Source organism: Numenius arquata, chromosome 7 (assembly GCF_964106895.1).
Source record: "Numenius arquata chromosome 7, bNumArq3.hap1.1, whole genome shotgun sequence".
Classification (NCBI taxonomy): Eukaryota; Metazoa; Chordata; class Aves; order Charadriiformes; family Scolopacidae; genus Numenius; species Numenius arquata.
In genome coordinates this window covers 23,286,413-23,298,430 of record NC_133582.1, presented here as the reverse complement: position 1 = coordinate 23,298,430, position 12,018 = coordinate 23,286,413, and positions in this window count along the sequence as shown.

Below are 12,018 nucleotides of genomic sequence, written 5' to 3'. Positions count from 1 at the left end.
GTGATTTTTTTTCTTATCTTCTTTGCCCACATGGATAACAAACAGAGAGAAAGCAAACTGTTGCTTCCTCATGCAAATAAACAACTTTTAGAAACAACTGAAACACTTTAGCATTACTATGGATAAATACTTGTTAGTGGGTTTTGCTTTCTCTGTACATTATGTTGGAGTGGGGTTTCCCTGTTGGTCTGTATTACAAAGAACTGATTGCACCACGGATGAGGAGTTAAAATTGTATGTTATTGTCTGGATCAGCAAATCTTTTCAAGTTCGTTGATTAAACCTCGGCAAAAAGTTATTTTTGGATGGCAAGCTAAGCAGTTCCAGCCTCTCCCTGACTTCATGGAGAAAGCTTATGCAAAAGCTTTGGTTTTCTTTGACCCATCACTTGATTTTTTAACAGATGGCAAATGAGGATGGTGTTTTGCTTCCCAGTAAGGCTGTGATGATGGCCAGGGAGGACACTGGATGAAACACATCTGTTTCAGTACTGGGCAACTGTTTCTGGACCAAAGATGGATGTGTCTTGGTGTTATCTGCAGAAGCAACAGGCTCCCTTCACCTCACAGAGGGAGGCAGTGTTTCAGGCAGTGCTGAAGGGAGTTTCTTTGCTACTGGCAGCATGTACTGTTCTGGTGTCGCCTTTCCTTACCCTTCTCCCTTGTCTTCCCTCTCCTCTCCAGGGCAATTTCTCATGACTTGGCATGCATCTCAACAATGACAAGCCAGCAGCCTTTCACACAGGACTGCAATTTCCAAGGAGGCTGGCAGATACTCGATGCCGTTTTCCTCCTTGCCCTTGCTACAGCTCTGGATGGAGGGAGCAGCTCCACATTTTTCCTGAACAGTCATTAAGACTGACCTACCCATAACCAAATATCAGGCAGAGAAACAGGGAGGGAGGTCTGTGAGGCACCTAGGTAGATCTCCCTTTTGCTCCCCCTCTTTTTGAAACCCCCGAGTAAAGAAATGGTGGAGGAAAAAATTGTGATTTAATAAAATAGGCTCCATTAGACTTCATGGACAGTGTGAGGTTGCTGTAGTAGAAGAGAAAGTGGAGAGCTCTTGTATAAAGGCAGAATCTGTCTGAAATTTGGAGGTGTCAAAAGCTGATTGCAGCTGCCACAAAAGGTAGATGCATTGTACCAAATTCAGGAAAAGTTGATAGTAATGTTTCGAGTAGGAGCTAGGAGAGAAAATATTTAAACTAAACATTAAACATCTCTGACACTGATTCTGTTTATAAGCTGGAGGCGCAGACAAGGGGAGGGATAAAAAAAAAGAGGGTGAAAGCAGTTCATGAAGACTGGAAATTCTGTTGTGGACTGAAGCTGCTCTGTTGTTCATTCCTGGTTTGAGTAGGGACTCTAGACAACACCTATCGCAGATCCTCTCTTTATGGCTGTCTCAGTATAACTAGGATTTATAGTCACTCTTGAAGTATTTGTCTTCTGGCTTCAACTGAGAGAAAATATTCTCTGTGATTTAGGAGATCAACACAATTCTTTCAACTCACGTAGCAGAAAAAGAAAAACCATGAAACATCACCTGCGATTAAATCAAACTGGTGACATTATGTTCTGCTCACAGACATTCTGCAATCAGAAAAAAGCTAACATCTTCAAATAGGTTCATTGCTGTACAAGCAACTAGGGCTTTTTTTCACCGTGAGGTAAATCACTGTGCTAAAAGTAAAGCTACACATCAAATCCTTAGAGTCCATATTGTTAAAGAAAAACCTCAAAAAAACTTTAGAACTTGCCTCTCTTCTTCACCCCCCCCCTCCCCAAGCCAAACCAAACCACACCACAGAAGTAATAGTAAATGTACTCTTATTGGTGCCCATAGAGGACTCCCACCTTTAATGATACTAGGTGGTGGTATAGATGAGTTTTTATCATGAGCATCCTCTAAGAATGATTATTTGTCCTCATTTGTTGCCTGATAGGAGTCTCCTTCCCTACAGGTTGGTTCAGAAGCATGATGCGCAGCTCCCCGCGATCCACCAGGGAACTTACTTTTTGTTGTATTAGTTTCAGGCCTATTATTTTCTGAAAAATAGGTGGAGACATTTAATAAGATCAGTTGCCCTTGAAGGTGTTTTAAGATCATCTTTCTGTAGCTAATGAGCAAGTAGACAGGAATGTAAAGATGAAGCTAGTTATCCCAGTGTGTTGAAAGCTACGTAAAAATGACTGAATGTCTAACACTGAAAGTAACTATATTGTATAGAATTAACAGAAAATTCTCAAGAATTGTTATTAGTGTTCATAGGAAGATGACTTGGCTATTTATTTGCTTATTTGACTTTAGTCAAATTTTACATGGCTGAAGCAGAATCACATCTGATGAAATAACACAACTTTAAGTTACCGATTTCTACTTAGCTGCTAAGTTTCCTTAACATCGCTAGTGTATGGAATGAAGGCACAGCCTTTGTATAACACAGTATTTTTGATTAGTGGGAACAAGCAAATTCACTATGTGGATGCTTTTGAGTTGAAAAGAAATGCAAAGCTTTCATCTATAACTGCTGTTTACATTCTATATGTTGTTCAATGCAGTACCCCAAATCATGAGACGATTTTTTCCAATCTGTAAAACTATTAGCTAACTTCCAGTCTTTACCTGTTGGACAAGATGCCTTCCCAGATATTTGCTATGCTGTGTTGAACTTGGTAAATATTTTTATAGTTGGTATCACTAATTGGAGGTAAACATTATTATATTTGGTATTACTAATTTTGGAGGCTTAGAGCTATTTCAGTAATTCCTCATCATATCCATCAAGTGAACTATGGAACTTGCTTGTGTGGCAGAAATCATCCTAAGGATGATGTTTGTATTTATACCAACTTGATAATGGATTTAGGTTACTCACCTGCTTCAACATTGAGCTTCTGGGTAAAATGCTCTGTTTGCTGTGCCCGCTGATTTCTTTTTGAGATGCTTTTATTGCAGTGGATTAGCTGGTAAGTCTCTTTACTCAGCTCCTCTTCTTTGCATTAACAGTCCTGCCATCTACAGACCAGCTCACAGGAGATTGATTTCTGAGATGAACTATCCTGCACTGATAAACATCTCTGATAAACCCCTGATATTTGCTGTGTGATCCTGGAGAAGAGACATGATGCTCCATCAAGAGCCAGTCCCTCCCTGACCACTCAAGGGCTGTTTCCCAGAAGATGGAGCTCTTTCCCTGAGACTGGTAGTGGAGAGTGGTAAGTCCCATACCATATAAAATCTGGGAATTCTTATGAATGTCAGTGAATTATTATTCTTAGCTGAGAGAAAGAAGAGAAAATGAACTTGTTGACCATATATATTTTATTATAAAAGTCTTCTTTTTCCCACCATAAACAATGCTTTTTAACTATAATAATAGTATGTGAAAGTAAATTCAGTTATTAAAGAGTCCCGATGCCAAACTTTTTTTTTTTTCTTTGAAGCAACATATGACTCCTTGGCAGACTTGGGTATATAAAGCTTTGCAATTTTCTTGAGTTTATCACTTGATTAGAAAGATGGTGATTTGTCTTATTGACCGCAGTCACTCCCTTTTTGCTCTAAGCAAATCAATTAACTCCTCTCTGGGGTAGAGAGGGGTATTTATTTCTGGTGTGCTTTGGTTTCCACCTGTGAATGATAAGACTGAGAGGGATTTTAGATTTCCACATTGAAAACCAAGTTAAAAAGTAATGAGCATAGAAGACTAAAAGAAAAATATGGATTTTTATTCTTGCTAAAGCAAGGATGGTTTGGGAGAACCCACACCTTATGCAGAAGATGTCGCTTCTGTTGGGACTGGAGCAGCAGAGCCCTTCTGGTATCAGGTGCTGAAGGAAATAATAAGTACATGAGAATCTGAGTACATTTATAATGAGCTTATCTGTATTTAATGTCTGATTTTCTTCCCTTAAAAGCAGAGGTGACCCTCTCCCTCCTTCCCTTCCCAGCTCACCCCCAAATCTGGGGTAAGGCTGTTGGTTTCTCTTAAGCCTGGACGCATTGAGGAGCCCTTACAGAAACTGCACAAAACTATTGTTGTTAATGACACCAAACAATTGTCGGGGGTCTCTGCTTCCACTCTTTTGGATGTTACGAACATTTTACTTCTCATTTTATTGCTGTAGATCAGATATTTGTTTTTTACAGCTCGCATGTGTGTTATCTTAACTGCAAAAAAGATTATGAAGAAGGGGAGTTTTATAAGCACTGACGTGGTTGTCATGACTACCTAAGCCACTTTGCTGGTAGCATATGAGTCTTTCACTTTATCTGTCTAGCTTTTATACAAACAACATTTATTTTTTTTGCATGAGTACTGAAGAAACAGGGCTCAAGAAACATCTATAAGCCTAAATATGTATGTGTGTGTAGCATCCAGGTGAAGCTAATGCTCCCCACCCCCAGTCAAGTAGTATATATGTGTTATATGCCTTGGATTGTGAGAGAGGCAGGTCAAAGCTATTCTCTACTTTTGACTGAACTTCACAAGATCTGAAATCCTGGCAATCAGGGCTACAAATGATCAAGTGAAGCAGGCTGCTCTGACTTACCGTGAAGTGCAGGTATCCCTCATGAAGCTGTCAGCATTATAAAGTTTGAAATTTTATTATTTTTTTTTTGTTGTTCCTGCCCATTTTTCCTTTGCACTAATTGCGATATTTGCAAAGCCTCCCTGTCTCTTCAGCATCTGATTTTGTCTCTGGATGCAAAGCAGGTGGATCTGCCTTTCTCTTTGCCCAGCTAGAAAAAAGGAGGTGAAGGGACTGGAGGGGTCTTTGTGATAGGATGCTGTAAAGTTTCCATGCACATCATTAAAATTGAAGCGAAATTGTGAGCCAGTATCAAGCCATACATATGTCATTTTCACTAAAGTCTGCTAGAACCAGACTCCCCTAAATAATAATTTCATGACTCTGCATCTCTGTGAGTTCTTAAGTGTTTGACTTATCCTTCTGGGCCACCCTGACAGTCCATTAACTTGACCAGGAGAGAGTTTTGGCTGCATTGGTCCTTCATGTGCAACTTGGGCAGGGGCTCTGAGTGTGTGTAATAGGGGTTTTTGTGAGTCCTGCGGTCTAGAGGAGTGTGCCCAAAACAGCTTTCAGCTGCTGCTGTTTCATTGCGAGGTGACTGACAGGCTCTACTTTGAGTGTTTCTCTCCGCCTTGGTCACTTGGTCGTTGGAAGCGGGAGAGTTTGCAAGTTCGGAGGAACAAAATACCTTGCATCCAGAGGAAACCAATACTCCAATTGTAGCCGTTTATAAGACTCTTCCCATGGGGTTGTAAGGATGAGAGAGCTGGGACATGTGAATGCTCCATGTGAAGCGCTCAGAAAAGTGCAGTTGAGCTTCCAAAGCTATTTTGGGGGTTTGTTTGGGTTTTTTTCCTTTTTTCTTTTCTTTTTTTTTAAGGGGAGAGTTTGCTAAGTGACAGACTCGTGGATAATTTGCAAGGGAACAAGCAGAAGTAGGAGTAGTATGAGTCTAAATGTTAGCATATTTCTGATGCTTTATTTCAGGCAAGATGATGAACATAAAACTGATAGGTAATCAAAATGAGAACAAGGAAAAGTACTAAGTATGTTTGAGAAAAAGAAGAGATGTAACATGCTCTGGGCACAGGGTCTCCAAAACAACAAGGGTCAGTTTAAGATAAAGTTTTGTTGCTAAGAGACTGTAACCATGAAATATAGAAATGCTGATTAGTTGACATACTTGAGAGATGATGAAAAAAGACATCTCAGTGTCTGTGTTATGTCGAAAACATAAAACAACACAGTTATTTTATAAAAGCTAAATACAACAATACAAATCCAAACTGCAGTAAATCCATCCAAGTGCAAATGGTCACAGGCTGTGATTTAAAGTTTGATTACAAGAATGTAGCTGTAGTTAATCTCTTAGATGACCCAGCAGTTAAATCATTTGAGGAGGAGGAGGAGGAAGAAGATAATAAAAGAGAGGTTAAATGTATGCAGTTGTATCATTCTTTTAGTGCTAAATCAACTCAAACCTGTAGGAGAGTGGGGAGCTCAGGTGACAGGAGTTTAAGTAACCAGTATGTCCACAGCTTTGTGCTTTCCTAAGGACCCCGAAACTTCTGAAGAGAATCATTACAGTATAGAAAGCATTTTAAGTTGCAAGTGGACATCGAAGAGAAAAGTTTAGAAAAAAATCTGAAATCTCAGATTTTAGATTTCAGAAATATCTGAAAGAACTTCAGAAGATACAGGTCTAGTCCTCAAGTTCTTTTAATGGTATCAGGAAAATAATAACTTGCAAAAAGGAAGCCTTCTGTTAAAAATATTCTCTTTCACATTCCTCTGGGAAGGCTGCCATGGTCAGAGAAAAATAAAATATTATTGTTCACCATGATGAGGTAGGTTTGCATTCCTCATTGTCATTTTGTTCCTAAAAAAGCTGGCAAATACCTGTATAAAAGAAAACATCTGCAAAATGCTTCTGTAGCTAGTGAGGATATGAAGGAAATTTCAAGTAAAACTGTTCACAAATGAAGTTTCAAGTAAAACAATTTTCATATGTTCATCTGCTTTTAAATCAGGTTTGGTGAGTGTCTGGAGTTGTGAAAGCTCTTGCAACTCCTAAAAAATTGTAGACTCTTCAATAATAATACTATAATAAAATCAATAATTTATGCTAAACATGCTTAAAAATTGCAATATGTAATTTAATTATTTTGCCAGTGGGGAAATGGTGAAGAAATGAGTTGTGCTAGCTTAACTCAATTTTTGTTTCTTCGCACAAGGTTTATAATTACTTTAAGCAAGCAAGTTATTTGTTTTCATTAGCAGTAATTGACCAGTAAACAAGATATTAACGTATTTTCTCTTGGAAAACTCTACTAATGAGTCTCTGTAGTTAAGAGCTCTGACCAAAAATACCACACAGAGTGGATCTCAAATGTATCAACCCTGAGACTAGCTATCCTTAACATAATGCATCCATTACTAATTATAAACCTGCAGGTCCATGTAGGTCAATGTCTTAATGCTGTAGGTTGCAGAGATCCAAGTGTTAGCTCAGAAATGTGCTCCCCAGGCTATGCTTAGACATCTTTATAACACCCCAGTGACTGGAGAAGGTTTACTTTAGTCATGCTCTAAATTTGAATTAAAAAAAAAAGTAGCATAGATCATCCTGCCTGCAAATATCTTTCACCTGTGCCTCTTGAGTCAACAGGTGCCTAGAGGAAATACTTCTCCTGATAATACTGTGAGTACAGGTACTAAAAGCTTAGAGACACAAATATGTCCAGCAGAGACATAATCAGCTGCCATAGTGTCCTTTAAAAAAAAAAAAAATAATCTGGGGCTTTACTCTTTTTTTACATGTAGTTTTGAGAGCTGGCAGCCTACATAGTTCAGCAGCAAAGGCAGATGCTTAGCATAGCCCAGATTACTCATTAGAGCTCAGATACAGTGTGAGTAGCAGTCATCCCCGTCTCCTGCCAGGACAGATGTAATATACCTACACTCAGGAGTAAGACCCCTTAAATCCTGAGTGAGACCAGGCAATGTTATTAAGGAAACAAAATTTTATTGGTATTTCTCATCTAATCTGTTTTTATTATGACTGGCTGCTCTGCAAGAAACAGTCTGGATCTGTATCTCTGTTTTCTACATCTGGGATAGCTGGAAATTGGAGTGTGTTACTCAGGATACCAAAGGGCTCCACACAGGGCTCTCCTTCTTGGACACTGCTGGTGGCATTTGTGTACAGCATTATTATTCCCATCATATGCTGGCACGCACAGAAGCCGTACCAGACAAACAGTGCTGTGAGCGGAAGACTCAAGATTCCTGACTAAGCATCACAGTGTTTTTCAGTAGTGGTGTGATTAGCTGCTGTTGCTGTTCTATTGGCTAGGTTAAAGATGACCTGTCAGGCTTGGCTTCCTTGAAGAATGTATGTTAGAGGCTGGATACTACCTGGAACTATTTGTCACTGGGTATTTGCTCATGTAAAAGACTGCTGATACCTACCTCTTACTCAACTCCTGTAAATGCTAAATAAAGCTGCCGTTTCACCTGCCTTGGAAGATCATACCAAGTCTTCAGAGCCCCAGAGTAATTGCTGGGATTGCCTTTACAACTGGGAAAATCTATCCTTTTGCAGAGTCAGTAGGGAGTGCCCAATCCTCTGCAGATCATGAGCATCTTAATCGGTTCTGGAGCTACTCAAAGCTGACAAATGCTTCAAAGTCATCAAGCAATTTTAAAAACCAAGAATTCATAAGAATTAAAGTTTTTTTCATAGGTGTATATCAAACAGAATGCATCTTATGGAACATACTCTGAGTAGCTCACTCCCAAGTAGCTAAGTAGTGAGAAATTACAGAAAATGTGAACTGGGGAGACATGCAGAAATCATCAAGGAATCATAGTTGACTGTTTGCTTTACTCTCATTTCAATTGTTTTTTGCCATGAGGAGACTACAGGAAAATAAACAAAATTATCACCAATTGATTAGTGCATTGTATTGCAGCAATATTTTCATTGCACTGACAGATGACAAAAATCACTCGTAATGAGTTTTCAGAGAAACAGCATTGCTTGCAAACTCAGACATTACTGATCATTCACATGGGCAACAGACTAGTGTTGTTCATGGAGCAGCCAACTATCTGTAACAAATAAGTACACTTTCTCAGGATAAAGAGACAAGCTGAGGATTACGAGGACCCACGCTCTTAATCTCTAGACAATCCTCACTTCAGGTTTCTTACTTTCTCTTAAAGACTTGCAATAAATAACATATTGATTTCCCTTAAAACTTAAGAACACTTATAAAAGAGTAGGGATCATTTTGCCTTTAAGCCTTCTTCTATCAGTGTGAAAAGGTATCTATTCTGCCAAATCTGTCCATGATTTTAAAGATTTCAGACAGGAATTTATATATATATATTTATACTTACTTGAGTTGTTCTTACAGGGATTACTTCTCAGCTACTAACGGGAAGGGAAAATGTATTTGGAAGCCACTTGTTTATACCACTGTGTGTCAATGCATATATGTAGATGTGGAGGAAAGCCCTTAAGTTGGGGTCAGATAGGGGTTTACTTGGGTTCTTTTCCCTGCTTAACCTGCACTTGAGCTGTCTTTTCTGCTAGTGATACCTCTGAGACCAAAGGATATATCTGTGTGTGAAGGCGTATTGTATATTGTCCCTCTATCTATATATTGTATTATTATGTAGTCTGTGGTTTCTTAGTGCTGAACTCCTAACCCGTCCATAGCATCTTCCTACATTTAGACAGTTGGCACTTAAACTCTTTTTAATTGCTTTGTTTCAGCAGAGTTGTGAAAGATATTCTCAGGACCTGACCCACAGCAAAATGTATCCTGAGAGAACAAAGCAGATACGGACTACCTGCTGGGGAGTAATTGATCAAAAATAGCTACTTTACTGGAAAAGGTAAGTGAAACACTTGCTGCTTAGGCTTTGCTTGACTTCCAAGTTATCTTTCTCTTAAAGCCATGTTGTTGATGATCTGTCCCAAATCAGATTTACCTCATTCAGACCAAAATAGGATGCACTCACTGGGGTAAAAAGTAAACATTCGAAGGCATCATTTTATCCTGTAAGTGAGTATTTATCCTGTAAGTGAGATAATTGGTCCTCAAATAGAGATAAGCATAATACATGCTAATACCTTGCTAGTTCTAGCATTTTGATTTTCAAAAATTCCCTGTAGTTGGAACACTGCTGCCACATCTAAAAAGCAACTGTTGCTTGTAAGCTGCTTAAATATTAAATGGTTATTGATTTCTTATCCTGGGGAACTCAGTAGTTTAAGCCAACTGGAACCTCTGTCTAAAAGACTCATTCCTTGATAAAACTGAAAATGATAGGGTTTGAAGAAAGAATATTGTAGAACAGCTTTGGGGGGTGAGAGGGGAAGGAACGGACATTACTGCAACCAAGGTGTTGCTTAATGCTAAGCAAAATAGCCTGAAAATCATGGCTTGAATTGGTCTGGAGTTCTTTTGGGACCAAATGCTGGTCTCACTGGCTGCAGCAGTAGAAGAATTTGCTTTTAGAGGATATTCATGCTAAAATAATTTTCTCTACAGATAAGGACACTGATGGATTTCTGATGGATTTAGATATAAAGTAGTTCCATACTCAGAGACTGGACATAAAGGATGTTACCTTCTCCTGTGGTTCAGGTTGTCTTTCTCAGTGACTCTTGTACCAGCTACAAATAGTTTCCAGGAAAGGTTATTCAGTATTAAGTGCTTAGCCCCTGAAGATCTTTAGAGAAGAAACCAAGGAAGTAAAATATGTATTTCTGCAAATACAGAGTATTATTCCATCCAGCCATGGCTCTTTAATCTGAAATGCGTAACCTGATAAGTGTATTTCACAAGTCTACTGATTTGTCGCTTGTCTGTATGTACGGGGAGTGGGAGTCCAACTCACATAATATCATTAAAGGAATTTTCTTTTGTGTTTTTCTCTGTAACATGTTTTTTCCATGGCTGTATATCTGAGGCCAAATTTTAAGTGTTGCACAGAGAAGAGCAGTTTGCAAAGTGGATTTAAACTTCTTCAGAGTTTGAGAATGTTCTGTTTTAAATTAATTTCTCTTCACTATCTGTTGCAGGTTACAAAATCTATACTATATATTTTTCTTTTCCCACATGACTATAGTAGGGTCTGGGTTTGGTATCACTCTCTAGGTTATGTTTTTCCTTTATTTTAAAATTGTCAAACGTTTTAAAGTGAGCAAGCTCCTGTTTAATAATTAATTTGTTTTAGCAAAAAAAGTCTTGCTGGGTAGTTACCTTGAGCCAATTCTTATTAGTATTTTTACACGCTCAGGAAGTGTTCTCCCTCTTTGGAGGTTGCTGTTACATCTCTTTAGCCTCTTATAAAATAAAGCTAAGTGAATTAGTATTGATTACCTTACTCAGAATAACAAGAATGCAGCCTAATCGCCTCTCCGAATCACCAAGGCATTCCTGACTGAGGATGGAATGTAAAAAAATGTATGGAGAAAACAGGAATCTCGTGTTGCTGAGGGTACCATATGTGGCAGCACCTAGCCAGGCAGGCCTTGCTCCCAACTTAGTGAAGAAGAAATATTTTTAATATTATAGTTGGTAGACACAAAAAGTAGCTTTTCCCTCCATGCTGCATGGTTTCTTGAATTATGTTTCTTTGTTACGTTGACAACAAAGATTAAGTAATATATTACAAGTTTCACTCAGAAGTTCAAACTCTCCTAGCATTTTCCCCCTGTTTTGTTAAGCATGTCTCCTCGCGCTCTCACTCTCTTGCTAAGTGTTTCTTCTCTTTCCCCATTCAGCTGAGCAGGTCACGAAATTAATTACCGCTATTATGTGCTAAAGGCACTTAAATGTAAATACAGTTGAAGAGAAAGAAAGATAGAAAATTGTTCCAATTTTCTGAGCAACTTTTTTCTTTTCCTACCTGAATAGTTATTCCACCTCCCTCCCCCCTACCACTTCCCAGTCTTAAATAGGCTAAACCCTCCTGCAAACAAATATTGAAACGCCAAAGCAGAACAATATGTTATGCTGGACAATTTGCAGAAGTTATACTGTGCATGCTGAAAATTCTCTTGCAAGGGCCTAAATACCTGTGCTGTTGTCAGATGTGTTGCTGATCTAAAAAAAAAAAAAAAAATTTAAAAAAAGAGTACATTAGAGTAGGATTTTTCATTAAAGAATGCTGACCAGCTTTTCTTATCAACCTACTTTGTACGCTGTATTTGATTAGCAACAGGAAACCATTCTTAAGTATACTTTTCCTGGTAAAGGTCACACAAATATTCAAAAAATGTCATGCACAGATTTTGCAGTGCATCTAAGACCTAATCAAATTGTACCAAGGAAATGAACTACTTAAAAAGTAGATGAAATTAGTTTTGGAAATGTTTAGCTTAAAATACTGGTGTTTACACACAGAGCTGAATTTTGAGAGAGATTTGTTCTTCACTGAGCTTTTCTAAGTACACTTC